Source organism: Lissotriton vulgaris, chromosome 4_1 (genome assembly GCF_964263255.1).
Source record: "Lissotriton vulgaris chromosome 4_1, aLisVul1.2, whole genome shotgun sequence".
Lineage (NCBI taxonomy): Eukaryota > Metazoa > Chordata > Amphibia > Caudata > Salamandridae > Lissotriton > Lissotriton vulgaris.
In genome coordinates, this window is record NC_141691.1 from 1,870,008,587 (window position 1) to 1,870,023,345 (window position 14,759).

Consider the following 14,759-nt stretch of genomic DNA (forward strand, 5'->3'; position numbering starts at 1 on the left):
TGGTGTTGTGGTGATGAGCTGGGCTATGTTGACTTGGCTGAGATGTGCTTAGCAAATTTAAGGGCAGCCTTGACATCAGTAAAATAGTGTGGTTTCCCCTCATGAGAGAACCGTAGCTTGGCCAGGTAGAGGAGGGCATATGGAGTGTCTGATTTTTGTAGCAGCTTCTTTATGGGCATGAACCCACCGAGCGGTCTGCACTGTTACAGTGAAGTCCGGATAGAATGAGAGGTTGCTGCCCTGGTAGTGAACGGTGCTGCTCTCTTGGGTGAGGCACAAAATGACATTGTGGTCTCCGTACCTCATGACAATGGGCCTGGCAGGGGCGCCCAAGGAAGACGCGGACACAGGGAGGGGTGAGCACTCTCTATGATAAAGACCGGAGAGAGGGCCTCTCCACAGAGTTCATGCAGCTTTGCCTCAACAAAGGTCTCCATTTTCTCAATGGCTGTAGACTCCAGTATTCCTGTGATCCTGAGGCTGTTGCACCTGAAGCTCACTTCTAAATTCTCGTTCTTTGATTTTATGAGTTTTGAGGACCTTTTCCCAGCGAAGAAGATGTTCTCTGGAGTCTGCATGGTCATCATTAACATCTGAAATGTGGCTTTCTAAATGGTCTAGTCTGTCCTTGTGCTTATTGACCTGCTCCTTTATATGGTCTAGGCAAATGGTGAGTAGATCAAGCTTGGCATCTACAGCCCATAGGCTGGTCTTGATTTCCACAAGCAATTCTTTGAAATTACTGTTGTACCGAGCGTCCTCATTAGTGCGGTAAGAGGGGTGCCTCCTACTCATCCTGCTGGGTGGGTTTCTTGCCCTCAAAAGCAAGTTTTAACTGATGCGCATCTGGCTTGCCCATGGTCATGTTGCAGTCAGAGCAGGTGGGTGCTCTCTGTCACAAGGTGGTGACCAACCCGTGTATGCCAAGCGTGAACTGGGGCTCCCCCGCAAGAGTGGCGGGCGGCCTGCATAACCAGAGGATCAGTAGGCCAAAGAAAAATGACAAGTGTCCGAGTGCTACTCCCCCCCCCCCCCCCGGACCCTGTCACGCCCCAACCAGTCACCAGTCACCTTGCATGGGGTGGCATGGACAGGGAGACCAAAATGAAGAGCACAAAGAGAAAGTGGGGGAAAGCAGTCCTCAGGGTCACCATGATGGAGCCGATTTGTTGCTCAGGCGAAGCAGGAGCAGACCCCACCAGTCAGTGGGGCCACCAAAATCTGGGAGGTGGGATCCAGCCCGGATTCACACAAGGGCCAATGCAGTGGTCAAGGAGGCGGGTACATGGGTATTCAACACCACCACCCCCAGCCCACCACTTCCCGGCTCTGTTTTAACACACGGGGGCATGAGCAGGCCAGGGGTCTCCAAACTGTAGTGCTGGGGGAGCAGATGAAGCTCCAGAGTGCTATCCAGATGGAAGTGCCAAAGAAGAACAACCCCAGCCGGGCCACAGCTAGGCCACGAGGGTGCTCCATCAGGCAGCGGCTCAGACGCTGCCACGTGCCCCACTTGGAGTCAGGGGGACAGCACCATCCAAACCAGGGGCCGGCAAAGTACCAAGGCCGGCACTCACCTCTCCCAACTGGGCACCTCACCTCTGCATCACATCCAGGAGCCTGGTGTGTTCAGGCCGCCTGCCACAGAGCACGCTGAGATTGTGCACCCGGACCCAATACAGGCTGTAGCCCAGGCCACCTCAGTGAAGGTCACAGGAGCCAGTGGTGGCCATCAAACACTGTCAGCAGCCCCTCTGCTGCTCCTCTACCGCTATTGTTGCAAATGGTGTCAGGTGGGAGCCCGCTGTAGCCGGATTAATGGCAGATTATAAAATCAGCCAGCATAGCCCTCTATAAAGTGGCCATCTTGCTGCCCAGCAGGATTCCGCCCCCCTACAACCTGTAAATTTTGTTATTTACAGATGTGCTGTCCCCAGTATACATACCATGGGTGCACTCTGTATTGAGTCCTGTAGCAAGTGACTCAACCAGAGTAGCATTCTAGTCAATCCAGCATTTCATGTCCTCCTGGCTGGCTTCCAGATTCTCCTGAGTGAGAGACCAGAAGCGGACTGTTTCGTTACCGAGGGCCAGCATGTATCTGACCACATCCTTGGGGGCTCTCCCTGGAACTTGCTTCCATCTTTCCTCCATCAAACTGAAAGGCCCTCTCTCAGGGTGCCCATACACAAGCTCAGAGGGACTAAAGCCAACCCTCCTTCTGCAGTACCCTCCTGTAGATGAACAAAAGGCATGGCAGGAGGGCATCCCACTTCCGCCTCACGGGCTCTGGTAGAACCATAATCATGTTTATACTTTCTATGAGATTGTAGAGGACCTGCAAGGAACCGCAAGACATCGCTGACCAAAAGTAGCACTAAATTGATTACATGATCTGTAATATCTAACAAAAAGTTTATAACATCACACTTGAAATTCCATGGCATGTGGACACACTAGTAACCTCCTTGTTTGCAACACCAGGACCATCATATCCAACAACAGCAATAAAAGAAACCCAACAGAGAGCATCCATCAGATGATAAATACAACTAAGGGAATAGGACAGTCTCCACAACATCTTGAACTGTTATCCACCTGGACAGGGGGAAGGATGTTATGCTACGTTGTACCCACTGTCAGATCGTGGACAAGGGCACACAAACTACAGCTATACCCAGAACTGGCAAACTCCTCGACAGGTGAGAGCAGCATTCAGTGGTAGAGCCGTGCAATGCTTCATATCGATTCATTTAACCAAACTGCCAACCTGGGGCACAGCCAACAACCACACCACACAAATACCAAGGATCTCCAAGACGTGTGCAAGTTGTGCTTGTGCGCTGTCAGACATCTCGCACTAGACCCTGCTTAGGCCCTGATGATGAGATGAGTGTTACATTTCGATTTCTGTACAGCCAAGGGGTTTGTGCAGTGATCTGAAGTCCGAAATATGCCGAAAATACAGCAGCCTCTCAATTTTCACCTGACAGGCCAAGCCTACAAACATGGATTGGTGGCAAAAGGGCGAAAAGCACTGACTCTACCTGTAAGGATCACTTCCGAGTATAAAGCTCGGTGTGGGCACCTGGCAAACACCTCACCCCACGACCCAGTATTTACTCTGTGTGATAAATAGCCCGCTCCCTTGAGTCACACTCACAATCAGCCCATTTGAGCGACAGAGCTAATTTTAATTGTATTTGAACACACCTTCCAAACATTAGGAAACATTGAACACGCCTAAATATTTGAAAAAACATGACTCTCTAAAGAGTTTAGAATATCCCTCAGATGCAGACAACTGTCGTACGTAAAAAATAAAAACAGTAAAAATGAAGACTATAGTAATAGAAAAATTAATTCAGTAGGAACATGCACCAACACTTTTCGAAACTCAAGGGTGAGTATAGGAGTAATGCCCACGGGCCACGGCTGAGTATTTCCGTCTGCAGTTGGCCTTTAAGCCTGTGATTTAACCAGAAGCCACTGGAGCCCGGCTCTGTAATTACCACGCTGACACCTTCGCCACCCCGCCATACGTTCTATAAATAACCATTTATGCCGATAATGTCTGACCAGTGTCCTTGCATACACACAGACATTTGAAATACCTTTGGGCTTTTATAACATAATTATATTAAACCCTCTGAGCAGCCATGGTATTTGCAGCTAATTTCCAGAATGGCCAATCTAATCTCACTGAATCCAAGATTAGATCACCAATCTAATCTTGCTGATTAATGCTTTGCAGCAAGTAGCCTCTTGCTCAAGGATGGACTGAGAATGCAAACCAGGTCAGCACTTTATTTCAATGCAAGGCCTACATTGCAAGCACACACAGTGAGGCCAACTCTTTACAGGAGTATTTTGGAGGACTGCTCCTCCACCCAAAAAAAAGAAGAAACTTTGAAACAAATAAGAGTAAAACAATGCATTCTGTCAAATACACTGGTTATAAAGAAATAAATTTCACAGACTGGAAGAACTAATGCTTCAATTACCTAGCAACAATTGCATTACTCCGAGTACGTTTTCACCTTAATTAATTACTTAATGAGGCGCAGCGCCTCATTAAGTAAATAATTAGGGGGAAACGAAACGAGGAGGTGATAATTCACCACAGCATGAATTCCTCCATAGGGCATCCAGGTGGGCAGCCATAATTCCTAAATCGCCATCCCACTGGCTATTATCCTGAATGCCTCAGTATGGAATGCACAACCTCTAGGCCAGGATCCATTATTCCCATCATGTAAAAAAAAAAAAAGAAGGCCAGTGTCCAAACTTCCCCATTCTCTTAAAGTGCTACATGCAGAGGGTCCAATTCACATAGGTTTTCCTACGACTTACTCCTGTAGTACTCATGGCTTTGTTTTCAATTCCAGTGGTAAACCAGGAGTACTCGTTGCTTATTTCTGATAGTCAGGGTTAAGCCACTTGTACTACAAACGAGCGCTACACCTATTTACAGCAGCATCTTTGTGACACAGACTCGAGTAGTCAATAGCCACAATGTTCCCTGTGTATAGAACCTCCACTGCCAGTTCTCTACGGTAAGGTCTGCAATGCCCCAGTGTGTAGAGCACTATACTCAAGAAAATATCTGAGTCTCCGGTTGACCTTTGGCCTCTGACGTCTGTCTGCTGTGGGACTTCTTCCAAGTCGAGCTCAGCCTGCCCTGCACTTATGCCCAGAGCCCTTAGATGTATGCGAGTCTGCCGCTGCTGCATCTTCCACAACCAATTAAAGATGTACCTCAGAAAAATGTGTCTAGCTCCAATGGATCAAAACATACTAAACTGCCACGCAGCGGCTAGTCGGCTTTCTGTGCCTGATTATTGTTTTTAAGTATTGATTTAACTGTTAATTCAATACTATCGGGGTAAAACATATGCCCAGACAAAGTAAACATTTTTAAAATGGCAACATAATGAAATAATACGCTCAAAATCATCTGCATAACCCCGCATGATTTGTCGTTTCTTGCTGCATAATTTAGCCATCTCTGTCACATAATTTGGTCCTCCCCTGTGACACTACTTCACAATGCTTCTGCTCAAAACACATGCACTGTACAGTAAGCAGCACTATGTCACAGATCTACCTGTGAGGCCGTCCTGCTTTCTGTCTACTCACAGAAAAAGGCAAAGTTCACCAGAGGCAAGATAGACAAAGGGCCTCTGGTATGGGCAGATGCAAAAACAACAGTTGATGGACAGAAGGCAGAACAATGTCATACATTCACCCCAGTACAGAGATCTGGGCCTAAATCCATCGTTTTTTTGCTCACCCCACCAACCCAGTTCAGACATGGCCATATGCAAATCAGCCTTGACCCTATGCCTCATGGGAACAGTCCAACCCGAACTGCAAAGCCATGTCTTCCCTGGACTGGAATCAAGCATCCTAGGACCGGTTTCTGGCTATCAACCGTCATCAGCCAGGATAGCTTGACTCCAGTGGTGTGGAGAGCCTGGGACTCACGTCTGAGTATACCCGTCCCACTCGGGGTGACAAATGCAAAAACAACAGTTGATGGACAGAATGTAAAACAATGTCATACATTCACCCCAGTACAGAGATCTAGGCCTAAATCCATTGTTTCTTTGCTCACCACACCAACCCAATTCAGACATGGCCATATGCAAATCAGCCTTGACCCTATGCCTCATGGGAACAGTCCAACCCGAACTGCCAAACCATGTCTTCCCTGGACTGGAATCAAGCATCCTAGTACCGGTTTCTGGCTATCAGCCAGGATAGCTTGACTCCAGGGGTGTGGAGAGCACGGGACTCACGTCTGAGCATACCCGTCCCACTCGGGGTGACAAATGCAAAAACACCAGTTGATGGACAGAATGCAGAACAATGTCATACATTCACCCCAGTACAGAGATTTGGGCCTAAATCCATCATTTATTTGCTCACCACACCAACCCAGTTCAGACATGGCCATATGCAAATCAGCCTTGACCCTGTGCCTCATGGGAACAGTCCAGCCGGAACTGCCAAGCCATGTCTTCCCTGGACTGGAATCAAGCATCCTAGGACCGGTTTCTGGCTATCAGCCGTCATCAGCCAGGATAGCTTGACGCCAGTGGTGTAGGCATACCCTTCCCACCCTATGTGGGAAGGGTATGCCTAGACGTGGGTCACGTGCTCACTAAGCCACTGGAGTCAAGCTATCCCAGCTGAAGACGGCTGATAGCCAGAAACCGGTCCTAGGATGCTCGATTCCGGTCCAGGAAAGACATGGCTTGGCAGTTCGGGCTGGACTGTTCCCATGAGGTACAGGGTCAAGGCTGACTTGCATATGGCCATGTCTGAACTGGGGTGGCTTGGTGAGCAAAATAACAATGGATTAAGCCCAGATCTGTGACTGGGGATTCATTTTTTGCCATTGTGCAACATTCCGTCCATCATCTTGTGTGTTTTGCTGTTCAAGCTATGTGGGAAGGGTATGCCCAGACGTGGGTCCAGTGCTCACTAAGCCACTGGAGTTAAGCTATCCTGGCTGAAGATGGCTGATAGCCAGAAACCGGTCTTAGGTTGCTTGATTACGGTGCAGGAAAGACATGGCTTCGCAGTTCGGGCTGAACTGTTCCCATTAGGTACAGGGTCAAGACTGATTTGCATATGGCCATGTCTGAACTGGGGTGGCTTAGTGAGCAAAATAACAATGGATTAAGCCCAGATCTGTGACTGGGGGTGAATGTTTTGCCATTGCGTAACATTCCGTTCATCATCTTGTGTGTTTTGCTGTTCACCCTATGTGGGAAGGGTATGCCCAGACGTGGGTCCCGTGCTCACTAAGCCACTGGAGTCAAGCTATCCTGGCTGAAGACGGCTGATAGCCAGAAACCGGTCCTAGGATCTTTGATTCGGGTCCAGGAAAGACATGGCTTGGCAGTTCGGGCTGGACTGTTCCCATGAAGTACAGTGTCAAGACTGATTTGCATATGGCCATGTCTGAACTGGGGTGGCTTGGTGAGCAAAATAAAGATGGATTAAACCCAGATCTGTGACTGGGGGTGAATGTTTTGCCATTGTGCAACATTCCGTCCATCATCTTGTGTGTTTTGCTGTTCACCCTATTTGGGAATAGTATGCCCAGACGTGGGTCCCGTGCTCATTAAGCCACGGGAGTCAAGCTATCCTGGCTGAAAACGGCTGATAGCCAGAAACCGGTCCTAGGATGCTTGATTCCGGTACAGGAAAGGCATGGCTTGGCAGTTCAGGCTGGACTGTTCCCATGAGTTACAGGGTCAAGGCTGATTTGCATATGGCCATGTCTGAACTGGGGTGGTGTGATGAGCAAAATAACGATGGATTAAACCCAGATCTGTGACTGGGGGTGAACTTTTTGCCATTGTGCAACATTCCATCCATCATCTTGTGTGTTTTGCTGTTCACCCTATGTGGGAAGGGTATGCCCAGACGTGGGACCCGTGCTCACAACGCTACTGGAGTCAAGCTATCCTGGCTGAAGACGGCAGATAGCCAGAAACCGCTCCTAGGATGCTTGATTCCGGTCCAGGAAAGACATGGCTTGGCAGTTCAGGCTGGACTGTTCCCATGAGGTACAGGGTCAAGACTGATTTGCATATGACCTTGTCTGAACTGGGGTGGCTTGGTGAGCAAAATAACAATGGATTAAATCAAATCTGTGACTGGGGGTGAATGTCTTGCCATTGTGCAACATTCCGTCCTTCATCTTGTGTGTTTTGCTGTTCACCCTATGTGGGAAGGGTGTTTGAATTGGGGGTCTCTGGTTGGTACAGGTAAGTACTTGTGACAAGCAGGGACCCTCTCCTCTAGTCAGGGCAAGAAACTTACTCTTTAAAATAACCCCTGCTCACCCTCTAGGTAGCGTGGCGCGAGCAGACAAGGCTAAACTTCAGAGCGTTATGGGTTAAGCATTTATGACCACACACAGTAATGCAATGATACACCACAAATGGACACCAGTCTAGTTTTGTATCAAAAATAAGTATTTTTATATAAGGTTTAGCACAAGACTCAAATAACGATTGTAAAATGAGACCACAATACTATTTAGCAATAAAATAAGAATTCTGTTAAAAATGCGTAGTTCTTGGGTCCTGTGCGCGTTTCGCACTCTTGTCCGACTCTCACCTTTGAGAAACAATGTAAAAAAGGCACTAAACAAGCGTTGCGGACTCCTGGGCCCGTGGCGTACACACTGTGGTACCCGTTGAATGACAGTACCTGTTTGCGATGAAGAGTCCGGCTCGAATGCGGCATCCGGGACGTGTAGGCAACAAAAAGATGCTGGCGGCTCCTCTGCGAGGTGGGCCCTGGCTCTGGTAGGCGTCTCGGTGCGAGGCGTAGAGCAGGGGGCCTCGAGGAGCGGGGCGGGCGAAGCAGGTTGCCTTTGGCGGTCACGGAGTTCGAACCGTACCTTCAGGACGGAGCTGCGGGTCAATGCGGGCAGCGCAGCACGAGGCAGCCAGAACGAGGCGTACGGGCGGCTTCTCTCAGTGCGGTGCGGCCCACATCATCGAGAGCACGATGCGAGGCGGCTGGTACGCTTCATGCGTACGAGCCGTCCTTGGCTTGTGTGACACTCTGATCGGCTTCCAGCGGTGGGGGCGGCGAGATGAGCAGTGTGGCTCGGACAGGGGGGAAGAGTGAGGCAGAGTACGGGCTGCCCGGGCGGGACGGTGCTCGGCTCGGCTCGTAGTGGAGCGGCTCACACGGTGTGAGGGCGGCCAGTCACAAAGGTCACGGCAAAGAAGGGATCACGGCTCCAGCGATAAGGAAGGGCAAAGTTCAGCAGATCGGTCAGCGAAGGCAGGAAGAGTCCAATAATCCTGGGACTCCGTTCAGGGGGCAAGCTCACCCACAAGCCCTTGGAGATTGTTTGAAGCACAAGTTGCAAAAGTTTCTCTCAGTCTTTTTCCTCTCCTTTCACAGCAAGGCACCCACTGCAGGCCAATCCCCCAGGTCAGGGACAGTACTCCTCCTTACAGCTTCTTCCAGGTCCTTCTTGTCAGGCAGAGGTTCTTCATGGTTCAAGCAGGATCTAATTTCTTAGGAGCAGGGCTCCTATATGTATACTGCATTTCTTTTGTTCTTGCAGGCCGGGGGGCCTTTGCCTTGTTCAGTCTAGTTCTTGAGCACTTTGTTGTGGTGACTCTGGCTTGTCTTTTCAGTGTGCAGGGCAGAGACATCAGATGCTCCACAGGAGGTGTAGCCAGCATTGAGGTGGCAGAGCACAGCCCTACTCAGAGTCAAAGGACACTCCTCCCACCCATCCTGGTGTAATCTCTCTATTCACCACCTGGCAGCCCCAGCCTGTATCCTGGAATTCCCCAGCCCTGTCACACACTGAAACCAGACAGCAGATACACATCCTAGCAAAGGCGGGCTGAAATGGTTAGGCAAGCAAATACTAACTTACTAAAAATGGTTTTTGCAAACACAGGATGATAAAATAAATTTTACTAAAATATGTATTTTATTATTCTGAGTTCAGGCATACTAAACTTGAATTTCTACCACGTTCTCTGAGTCTGTTATGATTATAGAGTGTAATAATTCCATCAGTCCATTCTGGCCTATGGAGAACAGGTAGCCTTACAATAGTGAAAAACGAAAATGGCTGTAATTCACTATTAGGATATGCCACACACATCAGGGCTTGTCCTACCTTATGCTTACAATGCACCCTGCCCTTGGACCTACCATAGGGGTGACTAATATGGAGTTAAGGGAAGGTTTAGGGACTGGCAAGTGGGTGCACTTGCCCAGTCAGCATGACAGTACCAGACTGCACGCAGGCTCTGCAATGGCAGACCTTAGACATATTTTACAAGGCTGCTCCTGTGTGTGGCCCAACCAGTGCTTCAAACCCACTAGGACCATTTGGATTTACAAGCCCCGGGACTCCTGGTGCACTTTACTGGGGTCTAACAGTAACCCAAATAAGCCAATCATGGAAACCAATCAACATATACACTTTATATAGGGAGCACTTGCACTGTGGCACTGATTGGCAGTGGCACAGTGCTCTGAGCAGCTAGCACCAGCAAAAACACATGAGGCACAGCAACAAAAATGGAAGGGTGACCCACGCCAATGGTGCCAGGTCTAACAAAGGCTATGCCCAGACGTGGGTCCCATGCTCACTAAGCCACTGGAGTCAAGTTATCCTGGCTGAAGACGACTGATAGCCAGAAACCGGTCCTAGGATGCTTGATTCCGGACCAGGAAAGACATGGCTTGGCAGTTCCGGCTCGACTGTTCCCGTGAGGTACAGGGTCAAGTCTGATTTGCATATGGCCATGTCTGAACTGGGGAGGCTTGGTGAGCAAAATAACGATGGATTAAACCCAGATCTGTGACTGGGGGTGAATGTTTTTCCATTGTGCAACATTCCGTCCATCATCTTGTGTGTTTTGCTGTTCACGCTATGTGGGAAGGGTATGCCCAGATGTGGGTCCAGTGCTCACTAAGCCACTGGAGTTAAGCTATCCTGGCTGAAGATGGCTGATAGCCAGAAACCGGTCTTAGGATGCTTGATTACGGTCCAGGAAAGACATGGCTTCGCAGTTCGGGCTGAACTGTTCCCATTAGGTACAGGGTCAAGACTGATTTGCATATGGCCATGTCTGAACTGGGGTGGCAGAGTGGGCAAAATAACAATCTATTAAACCCAGATCTGTGACTGGGGGTGAATGTTTTGCCATTGCGTAACATTCCGTTCATCATCTTGTGTGTTTTGCTGTTCACCCTATGTGGGAAGGGTATGCCCAGACGTGGGTCCCAGACTCACTAAGCCTGGGACTCACTCATCTCGTGTGTTTTGCTGCTCGGGTATGGTCAGGGCGTGGAGGAGCAGGGCTCAGGGTGCTCAGAGTCTGAGCTGGGCTTTCATGCAGCACTAATACATTTTAGGAGCAAATCTTTCGATTTCTTAGCCTTTTATTCTTCTCCATTTTAAATGTTGTGCTCTTCTAATATGGAGCTCACGCTGCCAGTGCAGTACTGTGAGGCAACTAAAATGCACTAGGATTATAACCTGGAACATGTAGGTTACATGCACAATCCTGCATTGGTCACATTGACTCATTGCTCCAATTCACTACGATTGGAACCCGTGACCTATACTTTCACTCACAAGTGTCTGAAGTAGGTGTTTTAACCCAGTGAGCTTTCCTATATGGAGTACAGTCTGCGACCTCCAGGATTAGCACGTCATTTCAATAGGGGTACATTTTCTGTACAGTTTTCTGAATGGGATAATAACCTGTGATCTGAACGCTGCACAGATCACTCCTTCTCTGCTTTCCCTGCTAATTTGCTAGCTCGCCCAGCTCTAGCTCAGGGTCACACAGTTTGGTCAAGCAGGGAAGCTGGGATTGAATATGGTATGAGTAAAATAATTAATAAAAGGGATTTAAATTTGATTTAAATTAATAGCCCCACAAGTGTTCATGCCATGGGTGAGCCAAGAGACACTTCCATCTGAGGCAGCATTGTGTTAAGAGAGTCCAGACACAATGTGATTGTATTACCTCTCTTTATTGCATCCACCAAACACAGCACAGCCTCTTCTGGGAAAGCAACCAACCACCTGGTCCCTGGTTGTCCAGGAAACTCCACAATTCCATATGATGCCCCCCAAGACTGTGTAGTTTACATCAGAGTTAAAGGGGCAGAGACAGGCTACAGCACATCTTCCACCCAAAAATGTAATAACTAGTAAAATGTAATAACAAAAGGAACGTTAAAGTAACGGAAGTATAACAAACATTTTTGGCTATTAGAAGGCACCATATAAGTTAATTAAGAATACAGACAAATGCTGTCTGTGAAAGCAATAGTTACGGCCAACATCCCTAATTTACGGATGGTCCAAGTAAATTACGAACAGGTGGTCTCCCTGTAACCAACTGTAACATCTCACAAGGATGGAAGCAACAGTAGAATGCACATTAGGCTCCCTAGCAGGTACATTACTCTTGTGTCATATCTGACCTGTGGAGCCTGGCTATACTTGTAGTGTTTGAGAGAAATGGGGTTGTTAGTTGACTGGAATGTGAGACCTGTTCAAGCAGCAACCACAATCCTTGTCAGGCTGAGGCACAAGCCAACCCTAAATAAACCTGTGCTCAATCCTCTGATAGCTATTTTTCCCCCCAGAGTTTTATATAGCGCGGACTTTACTTGAAGTTATCAGGTATCAGAGTGCTTTACATGAGCACCAGTTGCTAGTCAATTCAAAACAAGCTTTATTCCACAGTGTCATAAAATCTTTAAAAAGTTAAATTACATTTCATGATTTAAAAGGTTAAAATGGTTGGGTTGAATTCATAAAATACATCGTAAGTACAAGTTACAAAAAGTGCATGAATTTTCCTTCTGGTTTTAGCCAAACATTTAACAAGGTTTCAGTCCCAGTTCCAGTTTACTTCTGATGACCCATGCCCAGCCTATGAATTTGGCCAGGGCAATACAGATGGTAAGATTATTGCTGCTACTATGCCACTTCTGGTTCCCAGTAACTTGGCAATGGGACATAGCCACTTCCTACGTGGGTCTAGATACGCCAGGCATTCAAATAGTATGTGATTTATCAATTCCAAAGCAGCAGGAAAACCCGGGCAGGCAGCCTTATTTCCCTGGGCCCATTTTGATGTAAATGCCCCAGAGTTTTATATAGCGCGGACTTTACTTGAAGTTATCAGGTATCAGAGTGCTTTACATGAGCACCAGTTGCATAAAGACAGACACATTAATTTATTTTTGTTAGGCACAGCGAGATTGAGTGATTTGGCCAGAATCACAGGATGCTGAGCATCGTTGCGGAGACTCGAACACAGATCCCCAGAAATGAGGTTGACTGCCCTAGCCATTAAGCCACATCCTCTTCCCCAGCTTTGCACAAGCCAGTCAGGCTTAACTTGGAGGCAATGTGTAAATTATTTGTGCAATACCTAAAACAGTAATAAAGTAAAAACACCACAGAAAAAGGATCCCACAGCAAGTTAGAAAAATAGAACTTTCTTTAATAAATAAACAAGACCGAAATGACAAAAATCACATCAGTGGAACCAGAGATATTACATTTTTAAAGGTTTTAGTGAAATAGCACCAAAAAGCACAAAACTGTGTATATCTGGCTGCGCAAGAGCGGTATAAAGTCACAAGTTCAGGCAGACCGCGATGAAACACAGGCCGGCTACAGGGACCCAGTTAGGCCCGCTAAACACAGTACTGTAAATCCTGGTTTGCATAATACTGCGAGGATCCACGTCGAAGATGCACCGTGCAGCTGAATCAGTGTATCAGTTCCGAGATTCAGCAAGCCTGAGTTGTCAAGGTTCCCGTCAATGAGAGATGCAAGGACCTGTGCCGTCGCACAGCGGTGTTTCCGAAGGCGAAATGAGCTGTGGCGGAGAAGTGAGTCTAAGCAACGTATCCAATCCATGCAGCAGCAGAGATGTGTCAGTTCTGCCCACACAGCAGGGAAGATGCATCGGTTCCTCTGGATCCACAGAGGCTGGCAGAGCACCTTAAGGCCACTTCCAAGGGTCCAGGCCTGTGGTGCCACCACTTGGCAAGGTGGACTCACAGATTGCAAAGTCCAGGTGCAGACGCAAGGTTGTTGGAAGCCTGTTATGTCCCGGAGGCTTCAGATCAGGAGGCCAGCCAGCTTGCCCTTGAAGTCACTCTGGGTACTGGGTTCAAGAGATGCGGGTCCAGTACTTCTCACTCAGGCAATAGGGCAGCAGTTGCTTCGGCGCACCAGTCCGGCAGAGTGGCAGTCACCACTCACAATCAGAGTGGTGATGACAAAAGATAGGTTTTTAACCCTTGCCTAAAACACATCTCCACATGGATAGAGTGAAGAGAATATGGAAATGTGTTCCAAGCTTTGCTTGCCAATGCTGAGAAGGGCTGTCCTCCAGATCTAGCCAAACAGAACTTCTGAAACCATGCCTGCAGCATTGTGGCAGAGTGGAGGGCTCTGGGAGGATAGAAAGGGGAATTCTCCTAATGAAGTACAAAGGGCCCTTATTATAGAAGGCGCGGTGGACGGTGGTCAGCGCTTTGAACAGAATTCTCTTCCCAATGGGGTGCCAATGCAGATCCCTTAGATGGACAGAGACCGATTCCCTTCTAGATAATCAGAGAATGAGACGTGTCACCTCATTTTGTACCTCCTGGAGTTTCCTGATTTTATATTCTGGAACGCCAAGATATGACGGTTCGAGTACTCCAGCCTAGAGATTATTAGGACACGGACAACGGTTCTGCGTATATCTAATGGTAGAAAGTAATTACATGATAAGAAGTCATAAATATAATGCAAAAGTAAAATTGACCCTTGAAACTCTCTTCTTTAATCCCCATTAAGAAACTCATTCCTAAACCACCTGATCAGATTTGGGAGTGTTCCCTCTTGATTCCCACTTTCGAAACAAAGCTAATCCTTCCCTTGACAGGAGTCTGTCGCCCATCATAACCAAGATGGAGATGGGCCCATTACAAGTTTGTAACTATGCACAAACTAACGAATGTGTAAGTGTTCCCCTACTCGTGCAGGCATCCCAGGCTTGCGACCTCTGGAACACCCACAACAGACTCCTTGTAGGAGGTTTTCTCACAAATAGTATCACACAATGGTGGTGTGAAGTGAAGTGTGAACAAAGCCATATACGTGAAAAAATTGAAGCGAAGGCATATGGACACCTGGGGCCTCATTTATGAGAAATGACGCATCGCTG